This window comes from Chamaea fasciata, unplaced genomic scaffold (genome assembly GCF_029207755.1).
Source record: "Chamaea fasciata isolate MVZ Bird 193981 ecotype frontalis unplaced genomic scaffold, bChaFas1.0.hap1 SCAF_2, whole genome shotgun sequence".
In the NCBI taxonomy this organism is placed as follows: domain Eukaryota; kingdom Metazoa; phylum Chordata; class Aves; order Passeriformes; family Sylviidae; genus Chamaea; species Chamaea fasciata.
Window position 1 is genome coordinate 48,740,540 of NW_027094087.1, and position 14,241 is coordinate 48,754,780.

The 14,241-nt window shown below is 41.4% G+C and overlaps 1 protein-coding gene across 6 annotated transcripts in view; it reads right to left on the reverse strand.

The window, feature by feature from the left end:
- STARD13 (StAR related lipid transfer domain containing 13) overlaps nucleotides 1-14,241 on the reverse strand; it is a 288,293-nt gene that overhangs the window by 112,571 nt on the left and 161,481 nt on the right. The window lies entirely within an intron of this gene.

Genomic DNA, 14,241 nt, shown 5'->3' on the forward strand with positions numbered 1-14,241 from the left:
TTCAGCCTGTCCCAGCCCCGCACAGCCTGTCCCAGCCCCGCACAGCCTGCCCCAGCTTCAGCCTATCCCAGCCCCGCACAGCCTGTCCCAGCCCCAGCCCCGCACAGCCTGCCCCAGCCCCAGCCTGTCCCGGCAGCCCCCCGGCTGGCTGGAGTTTACCCAGGACGGAGGGGCTGCTTCAGAAAGCAAAGAAGAAATAGTTGAAGACGCTCGAGAATGCGTGTTTTAGAGTACTGAGGGCTGCCGAAAACCTTTTCCTCCTCTGCTCTACGCTGCCCAGCTGTTGACTCATCTCTGGAGATGGTGCCTTCGCTTAGTTTTCTAAAAATCATACCCCTGTTTGCTGAGAAAAAGTCCGTTTACGGAAGGGCTGTCTAAATCTCCAAAACCGCACAGTACAACGAGCACTGGAACAAGCAAAGCCCTTGGGATGAAAAAAATTCAACAACACCTAGCAGCAGTCACTCAACAGTAAACAAAACCCAAGAGTTCCTCACATCAATGCTACCAAGAACTGGCCACAGCCTGGAAGAGGGAAAGGGGATGGAGAGGTTCTCTGTTATTCAGGTTCCTTGCTATAACAACATCTTTTTTGTTGTTGTTGGTTTTTTTTTCCAACAGACAGAGGGGCATGTGCTCGCATTCTATCCTCCCATATCAACCACTGAGTTAGCAGAAGACACTATTTCTTTGATTAATGTACAGAAACAGAACACTGCCATTTTTATCAGCAGGTGGGCAGAAAATCTGAGTTGAAAATATACTGAAAATGCCCTCCTAGTCAAATAATTTTCATTATATTTTTAAATACCAATATTTTGGATTAATACACCCCTAGAGTGTGCTGATTTCTAAGAATCATGGGAAATGAGTGATTTCTAAGAACCACAGCTCAGGAATGATGCTGCCACCTCCGTGCCCTTTCCCATGAGACCAGTGTCAAGCTGGGGCCTGGCAGGTGACAGCACTGTTGGAGTGGCTGCAAGCCCCAGGCAGAAGGGGCTCAACCTCCATCTCAACCCATGGGGGATCCTGACCTCCCAAAACTCTACCTGGACATCTACCTGTGGTGACATTATTGTCTGTGTCCTGTTCTCCAGCTTTGAGGCAAACAATATCTTATGACATCAAATAGGTACAATGAAGCACTTCACCCACTCCCCACCTCACAGATGCTGACCAGGGCAGGGCCATGAAATGGCACTGCCTGGGACCTGCCTCTTCACAGAGGACAGGGCAGATATAGTCACCTAAACATGAGAAGGGGAAGGACAGCTCTTGTTCTCAATTATTCATGAAAATTTTGCTCCATGCAAAACCCCTTAGGGCACAGTTTTACTGCGATGCAATCTGTTCTCATTACACCTTATGAATTTTATTCCTCATCAATGTGAGACTTGTGCAGTGCCATAAAATGGAGAAATATAATTCCAGGTACTAGAAATTTAAAATTAATGCTGTAGACTGGAAGCCTCCATTACCTGTTATTACCATTAACAGCACCTGCAAGTGCTGTACGTGCTGCTTTTTGCTCCAGGTATGGCTGCATGGTCTTCTCTGAGACTCTAAGCAGAGTCTCTCTGCCTTGCTGTGCAGAGGAGAGGTAGGATTGCTTCATAGGTGTGAGCAGAGAGAGCCTGAACAGCAGGGAAGAGATGGCTCCCATTCCTACCCCATCTTGCCAAGCCAGTGTGTCAGTCACTCTGCTGCCATCTTTTCAGGGATAAATACCCCAGAGACCCTTAAACGTCAATGACAGGTGCAGTGTTTCTGCAAAGAGACAATATCTCTGTGCTGGGAAGTTCTTATTTGATTAATCTACAGTTCTTTGATCCAATTCTATTTAAAAAATGCTGTTGCTAATGTAAAGCAAGTATTGATATTTAATACCATTCTGCTTAAATATTCAGAAGGATTTCTTTTTCTATTGCATTGACTTTTTCAGCTAATGGGATTCTGCGTTCTTCCTTGCAATAATTCCAAATTCTAGGAAGCAGTTTAAGAGAAATGTAATGCTTCCAATCCAGTCCAAAGAAACAAAAACCACAGCAAGAGCCTAAATAAGCTGTATATACTAGTGAACAAGTCCACTAAGGGCTCAGCAAGCCCAGTTATATGCTTGTAACAGACAGCAGAGTACCAGCCTCAGTTCCCCCGTGGCTGCCTGTCCTTCTCATGTCCCCACCAGAGGGAAAGGCAAGAGGGCAGAGCTGCCCTGCCAGCTTCCCAGCAGCTCATCTCAGAGGTCACAAAGTACAGAATAAGAAGCCTCTGTTGCAGAATGATGACTTTCCTTTCCTCCCAGACATGAGGGTCCAAACACAACTTCAGAGCCAGAGGGTTGCCCCAGGCTCGGTGCTGATGACTGCTGCCTGTGCTGAGGCTGAATTCTTTGGCTTCAGTCCAGTACTTGCATAGTACTCAAATAAAACAAGAAACAACAAGAATTAGCTGGTCTTATGATGCGTGTTTGAAAGCTCCTGTGCTTGAAGTTGTGCATGGCGAAAGAAAGAAGTAACCCTCCTTGCATACTTTTAAAATGACTGTATCCTTGTTTGGTGACTGCCTTGACACCCACTGTTTATTTTCAAAAATGTGTCATTCAGATGAGGAAACCCCTTTGGCCATCAACCTCTCAGACAAGAAGTACTACAGAAGTCTAAGTTGTTATGTAATAGCATTAATAAGTATTTCAGTCTCAGTCTACAGACTGTTTCTGGAATAGTTAATAGAGCAACACTGAACTTCATGCTAATGCATCTCATAAAAGTACTTCAAAATAAAAGCTTCCTTGTGCATTTTACAAGGACTATGAGGGAGCTCCAGCACACACCTGAAATTGCTGCTAGTCTCGAGAGAAGCACAGCCCATGAGACGAAAACCCAACTCCATGCTCCCATGTTGTGACTGATCCATGCAGGAAAGGAGATTCCTTCATAAAACCACATCTGGAATTAGTGGGGTTTTTTTTAAACAAATCAGAAATGTCCACTCTGATATCTATAGTGTAATAACCACATGTCACATTTAACATGACAATCAGTGACTTGATGGATACTGAAATACTCTGGGATATCAGGAATCTTTATTTAAAGGCTTATTCATACTGCACATTGCTTCTGATGATTGCGTGGACTTAGTATAACTGGCAAAGTCAGCTCAAGGAGTCAAACTCTTCTCTGTAAGCATTCACAGGCAGAACTGCAACACTTCTTTTCTGTTAATTGATTTTTGTGTCTCTTTGCCACCTTTTCTCCCTGAAATGACATTTAGTGTGAGATAGAAGGAGTAAACTATTGGCAGGAAAAATTGCCCCAGGGCTGCCCACAGATACTGCAGTATCTCAAGCAGGACTTGAGATCTGCTTCCATTTCTCTGCGAGCGAGGTGCTGACATCAGCTGGAGAAAACAATGCAATGTACTCTAGGAATGCTAAAATATATTTCATAACGAACTAGCTACTTATGGCTGGCTTTTCTGGGCAAGAAAAGAGTGTGAGTTTCTACACACCACCTTGGCCTTAGAGTATTACTCCATGAGGCAGTGCTGTAGTGGGGTAGTTGAGGATAAATTGCGATGAACAGCACTTTCCCATTTGTATTCCTACAAATGAACAAATAAATAAAAAATAAAAATAAAAATGAATATTAAAAATATAAATATACAAATATAAAAATATATATACAAGTATATAAAATGTATAGATAAATATACTTATATATAAATATACTTATATATAAATATACTTATATATAAATATATAAATATATAAATATATAAATATATAAATATATGTATATAAAACAGAACTGCTGATTTACATCTTAGAATGCACACCTCACAGTGAACAGTGAAAAAGGTCTGTGATGTTGTACCTGGCAGAGTTCTCCAGGCTTGGATTGAACCTGCTGTTCTTACAGGGTAATCAGCCACTTGATCTTCCCAAAGTGACCCATTTCCCCTTTATTGTTAGTTGCACTTATCTCGTTATTTCACATCTAAAATTTAATGACAGCCTCTCTTCATGAGAAAGCACTGGTTCTATGAGAACAAAACAGCTTCCTATCCACTACAGGAGCACATTTGTTATTAACATTAGTGACATGCAGTTAGAAGAAGCAGGAAACTCATGTTTTCAAGTCACAGAAGAAAATAAGGCATCTGCTTTCAACTTTCTGATCTCTGGACTCCCTTCTATAATTCTGCAGGTAGAGAAATGGTTCAGTTTGCTGGATTATGGCCTAATACCTACTCCAATACCTTATATATGCAATATATCCTGGATACTGAAGTCCTATCCACACATCTTATACTTCTTGCCTGTCTCTGCCTTTACAGATGCCTGCACAGCAGCTCATGTGCTAAGTACAGGCAGTTTCTCCTTTCTCAAATTCAAGAGGAAAAATTCACATGCAGGGAACCCAAAGCTGTGTTTAAGGTGAAGCTGTCACTTACTTCATGTGTTTTGAATCCTATCTCTGTGACCAGGACTTTTAAAAGTAAAAATTCATTGCCTCCTGTTTAGGAAAAATGTTTTATGTTTGAACACAGGCATTTGTTTGAGAGTTGTTTGCTGGGATTACTACAGGCTGCAAACTCTTTCATACAGGGCACGAAACAGCAGGAACTCTAGAGCAGCCAGAAATGCTTTCCTCTGGCTCAGCGGCACTTTGACTTTCTTCCTGAGGCTGTGCTGGGGCGCTGAGGCTCTGCAGCTCATCTAGGGCTGCCAGGAATCAGACTGGGGCAAAAGGAAACCAGTTTATGTGAGACTTCTGCATCGCCAGGAAGCGAGCTGGAGACAACTGAAAGCCACACGGAATTACAACAGAGGATTGTTTCACTGGAGAGCCCGACACTGATGTGTCCTGGAGGAAAGTCAGCTGCTGTGTCAACCGCATGATAGTGAGCTTTAAAAATGAACACTGCTACGCAGGGCTTCTTATGCCTGAGAGACAGCCTTACACACACCCTTGAAAATAAACTTCGAACTGGGAGATGAGGCTTCTGAATAGTACATTACATCCTTTTCTTCTCTTCCAGTGTCCTTGTTCCAGCATCAGAGGACTATTCATTTACATTTTAAGATCCACTTGTTCAATGGATAGTACTGCTACATAAAATACCTCCTGATTACAAGAACATCAGTGGCCTGGTCACAGCACAGAAGCAGAGGATTAGAAATTATGTGCAGGAGTACAACAGTAGTACGTTTAGGGAACAAAAGGATGGCAGGGAGGTGACTGACCGACCAGCCACCCCGGCAAACTTAAGGAAATAAGGACACGTGCAAAAAAGCCAGGAAGATGAGGGTCAAGGCAAGAAAGTATGATTCATCTCATCAATTCTCCTGTGGAGGTGCTCAGGATGTTAAATAAGCAAAATGAATAGTAACTGATTTGATAAAGGCTTCTTCAAGATCCTCTGCCAAGCAATCATAAAGAACCTCAGCTATCACAGATAAAAAGGAAAAGGCCACTTGTGGTTTAATGACAGCTTAAAGACAGGAAAAAAAGTAGTAATAAATAATCTGTGTTCACAATAGGATTAGGTTCCCAGAGGATTCACACAGACATTAGTGTTGGAACCTGTTTTGTCCACTATCCATACATGGTTTTTGTAATGGGACTGAATAATGAGTTGGCAAAATATAATGATAATACCAAATTAGTCTGCCAGTCAAAACAAATATTGGTTGTAAATACTGAAGATGTTTACAACAACATTGACTGAGAAGGCCTTAAAATTTTAGCTTTTGAGGGCTGATAAATGTATGGGACAAAAAACACCCTAAAGATAACACAGTGCACAGTGATGAGATTTAATGGTGCTGTTATCACTAAGGAAACAGATCTTGGGTAGGTTTATGAAAATTCAATACAAGTGCTCAGTAGGAACAAAAAAAAACAACAAACAAAAAAAGCAAAGTGTATTTTAAAACTTTTTGGAAAAGTAATTGAGTGCAAACCAACAAACATGGTTTTTCTATTACAAATGTCTCCTCACCATTTGGTAATTATGAGGTCTTTTCTCACAGTGGATAAAGCTGGGAACAGTAACTGGGGGTAAGTTCAAAGTGGATGAACATAAATAGTTCTCCAAATATGCATAGCTGATCCCTTGAAGTCACTTTTAGAGGATACGGTGGTTTTCAGAAGTTATCAGAATTCAAAAAAGGATAAAATCCCTGGAAGAAAATATCAGCAAGGGCCATTAAGCACAAAATTCCAGCTTGTGGCTCAGGACTGCCTTGAACCACGTGAATGCAGGTAGGATAGACGACATGTACAAAATCACTGTATGCCTATCCCAGCATTATATTTTTTCTGAAAACAGATGCATCTGCCCACTGGCCAACACATGATACTGGGTCTGTCTGACCTGTGTCCACCCCACTGGGCCTGTTCTGAGCAGGAGTGGCCAGTCTGTATTCTCACCTGAGCTAACCAGATGTACCACCCCATGGCTTATGTAAATGTGGGGTCCTAACAGCACTGCTAGTGCATAAATACATCAAAATAACTGCTCCTGTGGTCTGTGGCTGCAGCCTGAGGAATGACAGTAGTTCCCTGGACACAGCCTCTCTGTGCCCTCCTGTCACATTTGCTGGTGAAGTGTAAGCTGCTGGTCTGTTGGCCGCAATGTCAGGCACAGAGGATGTGACCTCTCTGTCCCTTCTGCCCTCCCAGGGGCTTAGAAGGGACCAAGAGCTCCTGGATGGTTGGTAAGATCATTGGAAGGGGTCAGTTGTTTCATCCAGTGCCTGACTGCTAATTTAGGCATTATGGTCTCACTCCTGTTCAGCTTTCAAACATTTTTCCTCAGTCAAACCACACCAGCATATGAATAGAGACTCCATTGGCCTCAGCTGAACTCTTCACAAGCCAGGAATAGCTAGTATCCCACACGGTGTAAAGTCCCTAAAGACAGTGGTTCTCAACTGTAAATTAAGGAAAAAGCACAACAGTTGGGTAATAGAGTTCAAAAGACAGGAAGACATTTCAGGTGGCAGACCTCCTCTGCTAAAGTATTTGGAGACTATTATGACAGAAATGAGCTAAAAGTAGTTTCCATACCCTTAGTGCAACTCCATCTGCTGAATCTATACACAAGTTCCTCAAACTAAACCCACAGGAACTTTGAAAATATATTTAAGTAGTGGTGGCCTTACACACATCCTAATCTCACACATCCTATTCTCACTAACAAAGTGTTTGGATAACACACTGATAACATAAGGAAGTGTTTAGATAAACTTAGTTTCTTACAGTTATCCAAATACATCGTAAATCCTCACATAGCCCTACTGCTGGTGTCACTCACTCACAGGCAAACATTCCTATCGGAGCTGAAGGTTCATGTCATTGCAGACTTCAGGTAAGGGCTTTGATATTTATTTTCTTTTCAACAGGACTCCAGTACTCTCATGATCAAATGGGCAAGAGATGAAATATTCAGGTTTTGATCTGGTTTTGACATAAGTTTTTTCCCTCTGTGCTAGAGAACCAGTGCCAAGGTTAGATTTCGTAAAAGTTTTTAAAAAGCAACAAGGCAAAACAGAAAAATTCTTGGCAACACTATTTCAGATACAGCAGCAGGGGACTGGTATACGGGAACATGAAATTCTCCAGGCTCCTTAAAATCAATGAATACTTGTTGCATGATTTCAGTCTCTGGCCCAATAAGGCAGACAGATATGATGGTTAGCTGGCAGTGACTTGCTGGAAGACTTCAGGGAAGTTGTATAACCTGTCTCTGTACACCAGTTTCCTGACTAATAACAGTAATCTTTGGCTTTCTTAACTTTTTTGGTACCATTATGTAAAAAAAAAAGGAAATAAAATTTTGTAGGAAGATTAATTTTCCTTGCAAGCAATTTCAGTCCACCAGAGGCAGGCTAAAATCTACTGTAACTGCATGAAAAAAGGAGAAAATAAATACCCTTTAAAATAGTCTTACACCTGTAGTGGATTCCTTCAGGTGACACACTTGTTGCCTAAACTTGCAGAATGCCAGAGATTTCCCAACGTGTTATTAAATGCATGTTATCAGATCTTATCAATTCTGTGTAACAAGGGTGGTACATGTGGCTCTGCAGAGCAATGTGCACTAACCAATAAGCTGAGTCTCAACTCCAAGGCTGGACTGCAGCCTTGCATGCAGGAAAGTACTTAGTAGGATACATATAAAGTATTTTGTTCACTGAGAGTTGGAATTCCTCTTTTTTTATTCTACAGTCCCCAAACCACCACCACCAGGACAGCCACTAGGTAAAGCAAAGCCATCCCTTTGCTGGTTACTCTTCCTGGAGACTCAGGAAAGCTGGGGCTTTGGCTTTAAGTTATGGTGGGGTGTCAACTGTTCCTGGAGAGGGATGTCCTCCGCAGAGGCTGGTGACCTGTTCTGCCTCTCCCATCTCCCTAAGGAAGCAAACGGAATTAAGCCTTTTGGCAGCCACTGGCCCTGGTGCAGTGAGGGGACACAGAGTGGCATCCCTGTGCTGTTGCTGCAAGGGTGAGGGGGGCATTGAATACAGCACAGAGCTGAGGTCTGTCCCATGGTGTCTGGGTATGGGCCTGTCCATGCACTGCAGAACAGGGTGCAGACGACATTTTCTTCATTTCCCCAGGTCACCAGAACCAGAACAAAGGCCCAGTACAAAAAAACATCATGGATGAGCACAGAATCTGATCACTGTCTCAGCTTTAAGGCTGAGCCACCACCTCACAGCAGGTGTGACCAACACACCTGCACACTTATATGGCTGCATAATATCAGCCATACTGGTGTCTGATTAGCAACCTCACAAATAAAGAAGCCAGGGGAATATGAGACATGCACGGATCACTTATTCCTTATCCAAAGCCAGAATTTAGCACAATCCACAGCAAGTGCTCTGTATAGCCCTGTCTGTTTGGAGCAGAAAGCATGATGCCTGTAGCTTTTAATCCCAAATGCTTTCTTTCTTCATATCATGAAATTTACGAGTATAAGTTACATATATGTATTCTTTTTTTAATTAACAAAAAATAAAAAGCCCAAACAAATCCCCACAATAATTCCTGGCAGAACTTCCACAATAAAACAGTGATGATGCAGTTTACAGTATTGATATGATGAACTGGACAAGTCCCTGGACAGGATTTTTTGTCTTTGAGCAATCAACTCCTCTATGCATAATTTAAAGATTTCCTTTTTAGATTCCGTATTTCTTGCATACTTCTTTTCACTCACATTTTGCACTGTGCTAAATACACACCACAGAGCTGATGTGTCTCACTGGATAAAGCTGCAGGAGGTTGGTTTTTTTAACAGAGTGGAAACCCACCAAACAGCAGGAGCAACAGAGAGGAAAGGGCTTTCCGAAGCTCCCTTTCCAGTCACCACGCTGCCCCTTCTGAAAAAAGGCAGGCAGCCTGCAGCTCTTTTTCCCCATAGCCTGCCTTTGGAGAATGCTTCCAGTGTACAGGAAGGGCCAGAAAAAGCCTAGAACCTGCAGCAATGCAGGCAAGATGAACTATTTTCCAGCAAACATTCCCTCCTTCTCCTCCAGTCCCTGACACAGGTGTATTTCCCTTCTCCCCTATCTAGCTCACATGCTCCCTTGCACACCCTCCTCCAGCAGCCACTTACCAAGACTCTTCCTCTGTTGATTCCCCCTCTGCTCGAAATAGGCACACCAAGAGAGTTGGTTGATAAGTTCCATTCTGGCTGTGAATTTCTTTTTACTCTCTCAATTACAGAGTGATGAAAATATTGCTGTCTGCCCTCATGTTTGTCCTGGCATCCTATCACATCCTTCTCACAGGCTTTCTCCCTGTCCCACTGTCTGAATATACAGGCCTGTTTCAAATCAACCTCCCGGTGTTCCTCATTTGTTGTTGTCTACTGAAGGTGTTGCTCCATGTTTATGGAATGTAGTTTTACTGGAAAAATTCCTTGGCCAAAACCTTCAAAAGGAACTACTCATCTTGGGTCTATTTTTCATGACACTTGAAAAGCTCTGACTTTCTGGGAACGTTGGTTTCCTCAGTCTGGACATAAGACCTTTTTGAAGTATCTCAAGTTTGGCAAGAAAATATTGCAAAACTGAAATTGCACCTGACCTATGAAGAAGGTTGGTCCTGTTTATGTTTGCCAATTTTTTTCTGCCTCTTGTTCCATCACATTTTGACAGGTGAGTGCTGTTCCTAGATATAAGGACATGAAATGAAAGCAAAACTGGGTCCTGAAAGAAGTTTCCAGACCATGCTGCTGGAAGTTCTTTTACTCTAAGCCAGAATTCATTGTATACCCTATAAGTGCTCATAATCTGCAGGTATGTGGCTGACACTGGAATTTGCTTTAAAGTACTTTGAATGTACTCTCTTTTTGGATTGCAAAAGAATGATGCAGAGATTAGTGTATTTCAGTCTTTATGTTTTTCTCCTTTTATGTCCTAGGGAGCTTATGACAAATAATATACTCACTGGTTCCTAATATGTTACCAAACATAATAGGTTGGATGATAAATTAAAACCAAATGGAGTTCTGAATGTTTTGCTTTCAAGCCACTGGCAAGCCTCTATTGCTTTTAAAATAAACTTTGCTCCCACTTCGCTCAGATTAGTGGCACTTCACTTTGCTCAGACTAGTGACATGGAGGCAACTCTGACCATGACACCTGGGAATGACATGAAAATAACTTTTTAAAATAGCAGTTGTGATGTGAGGGATTACACGTGTGCAGAACATTTCAAACAGGAAACAGTCTCCCAAGCTTAGGTGTAGCTCAGCTAGGAAGTGCACAGTCACATCATAAACCTCCCGTTCACTTTACTCCTAATTGGCAGCTGTGTTAACAACATCGGCAAAGAACTATTTTCTGAAGCCTGGAAGCTAAGAGGTCATACCATAAACTTGTCATGTTGTTACACTCTTTCCTAGGCATTCACTAGCAGCTGTTGTGAAAAACAGGATACCTGAGCCTGATGGACTTTTGTGCTGACTGAGGATACAGTAAAATAAATATTCATACATCAAATAACTACCTATTAGTTTGAAAAATGAACCTCAAAATGCACTTTAAAACATGCATTATGAATTCTGCATGGCTGCTGTCCCTGTTGCTTAGCTAAGCCTGTTAGGGTTCACAAGTAAAATCATGCAGCTTTTATTACAATGAATTCAGAATGTCTTCTAAAGATGTGTAATTCACAATCTGCCTCCCCAGAATAAACTGGAAATGAAGAAATACATTTATGCAAGGTTCAGGTACACTGGCAGGTTACTGTCAGAACATGTACCTTTAAGTGCATGTACAAGTGCCACCGAAGTCTCAGGTGCCTCATCAGCTCCATCTCCTGCTTTGCTGACTTGAGCAGGTACCTTAAAATGAAGCTAGAGATGTTATGAGCAGCAATCTTTAAAACTAAGCTTCTGCACTGCTAGTGGCTCACTGATTTCCATATCAAAGGTACTTAGGTGGCAGCTGAAGAGATGGCTTTTCCCAGTCTGTCACTGCAAGCAGGTCTTTGGTGCTGTCACTTGGCTAGGATTATGGCAAGAAATAAGCACCACCATAGGGCAATACATTCCCCTTGTCTCACACATCTATTTTAGGATGACAGGACTGGCTTTCAGAGGTACCTATTTCTGTCTTGACTATAAAGGACCTGGTGTGACTAGCTCAATCCTTTTAGAAGGCATCCTTACTAGACTTCACTGCTTTCAAGTCAGGGCAGATGCTTTTCACTCAGTATGTTATTTATAACATGAATCAAAATTGTGTGGATAGAGCATAAAATAGAGTCTGCATTCTGAAGACTAAAAGAAGCCCAAGTGGAAAAGAAATGAGTATTTCTTTTCTCAAGTATTTCTGTCAGTTGGTACAGCTTGGTTGACTTGGCTGCTACATTCCCATTTTGGGATCCAACCATAATCTAGAGTTCAAGTTGAAGCTGTGCTTCCACAGGGCTGACAGGTATATCAGTGGCTCTCTCACACAACTTGGGAAGCCAGAGAAATGCCGACATGGATTGTATTCACACCTTCATTGGCAAGACAAGTCTAAGAATGCTGTCCATCCTTGGGATAAGAGTCTTTGCCTCTACTGTTTCACTAGTAGGGTCTGCAAAGAGAATGGCTAGAAATGGTTATGTGCGAAGAAACCCAGGGAAGAATTAAATGTTAACTTCTTCCTACTGATTATTTCCTACTTATGTTATTGCTGAATGTTTCATCCCTGTAATTGTGTGAACATGTATGTTTTAGTCAGGCATCTACTGGAAAAACTGAGATGAGACTTCCGGTGTAAAACAATGCCCTCTATTAAAGAATAAGTAATCAAATAAGGGTATCTATAAATAGAAAGGGTTGTAAAAACAAATAGGGGAAAGCATCTGGTTTGCAACATCTTTGCACAATTTGCAGTAGCTAAATCTGGAGTCAATTAATGACCTGTTTATTTTCCAAAATTTCAGTAAAATGCCTTGGCAAAAACTTAATCTGTCTCTGGAGAACATCTTACTTCCTTCCATATGTTGCCCGATCTGTCACAGCAATAAACTTCTTCCCAGTTTCAAGATCCTTAACGATTGCACCGATGCTTTCCATAAAAAAAGAGATAATAGTTCCAGCCCTCTACAAGTCATGATTCTCCCTTAAGAGAAAGCAACAGAAAGGAGCGAGTGAGTGCCCTGTGTTACGGCCTCTATTGTGACCTAGAATGCAGAGATTTAAAACAGTTCCTACCTACAATTCATCCCAGCTGTTTAATAATCCCTCTGAATTTGATAGTTTCTTTAAAATGTTCCCATGCCACGATTAATGTATATGGCTTGGCTTTGTAAACACTTGTCCTGCTGTCCTTGTTTTTTAGGGTGCCTTCCAAAGAAACAGCTTAGGCCATTTAGTAATTATGCATGTTTATGGTTTTGTATTAAACAAACCAGATGTTTCAGAGTCAATTTTATTTGGTGGTGTCTTGTCTAACCTAGATTCTGAAATGTATTTGTCCTCTATTTGAATCAGATTAGGTATAGTATCTTCTGTTTTATTAATATGCTGGAAATACAGATATTCTGGTGATGCCTTTAGCTTTCATATTTTCCAGATTCTGTACTGCATTAGTATATAACTCTGAACTTCATATAAAGTGTTAGCAAGTTCTCTTCACAGTGTAGTTAGACAAAACAATCTTTTTCCAGCCTGAGATTGCAGCTTCAGGCCCAAAAAGTATAAACAGTGGCAAAATTGAGGAGAGCAATCTGGGAGGATGAGACTTCATAACCTGAAGCTCTAATCGGACAATTGACCCCAAAATGTAAATGGACCAAAACTTTAAAAAGTGTGAAAACATGTGACCCATCATCCATCTTGGGTGTAGCCTTGGCCAGGCTCTTGTACTGCCCAAGGTGTATCCTTTGAAGGCCTTTTTAATAAATACATACTTTATTCCTTTAACACTGTCTAGCCTCTGTTCTAGAGAGCCTCTCTAAGCATCACTGGTACCTTCCTCTTTCTGATGAACTCACACATCCAACCATGCTGATTTAATAGATAATCTTTTAAAAAAGAAACTATTGCTGGCTTAGAAGTTAAATATAACAAAAGAGACTAGTCCGTCCACATGATTCGAACATTTAATAATTTAAATTTGTACTGCATTTAAGTGCTCTGCTGAATTCAGACCATAATCAAATTATCAGTTTTGTTCTGAAACAAAAGCACTCAGAGCTGTTAGGGATAGAAAGAGAGTGCAAATGTGATTACCAAAATACTAATCTGCCAAGCCGATCTAAAACTATGTTTCCGATTCTCTGTGGACTAATGTTTCTTTATGTTCAGGAGTGATGGAGTGGGTCAAGTCAGGATGATAAAAGCCATCCTTACATCAGAATTCAGAATGTTTCTGCTGATTTTAGAGAAGTTCTTTATTTTTCTTAAAATGACTGTCAGGAAAACAAATGATCCAAATCTTTAGCCGATAATGAAGCTGTAAAAGTTTCTTCACAGGAAAGAAACTGGACAAGTCCCAGACACCTCACCATGTGGCAGAAATTCATACAGAGGCTCAAAGTATGTTTGTTTGATTATGCACTTAAAGGGTGATTACTGACATTTTGAATTTTCACTGTGTCTTTTTGGCAACACAGTTTCCCAGTGTATTCAAAGGAAGCTGGTGGGCTCAATGCTGTCATGGGGCCTGAAAATTCTCAATTGAGAAAAGTAAGAGAAGATATGGTAAAAGCAAATGAAGTA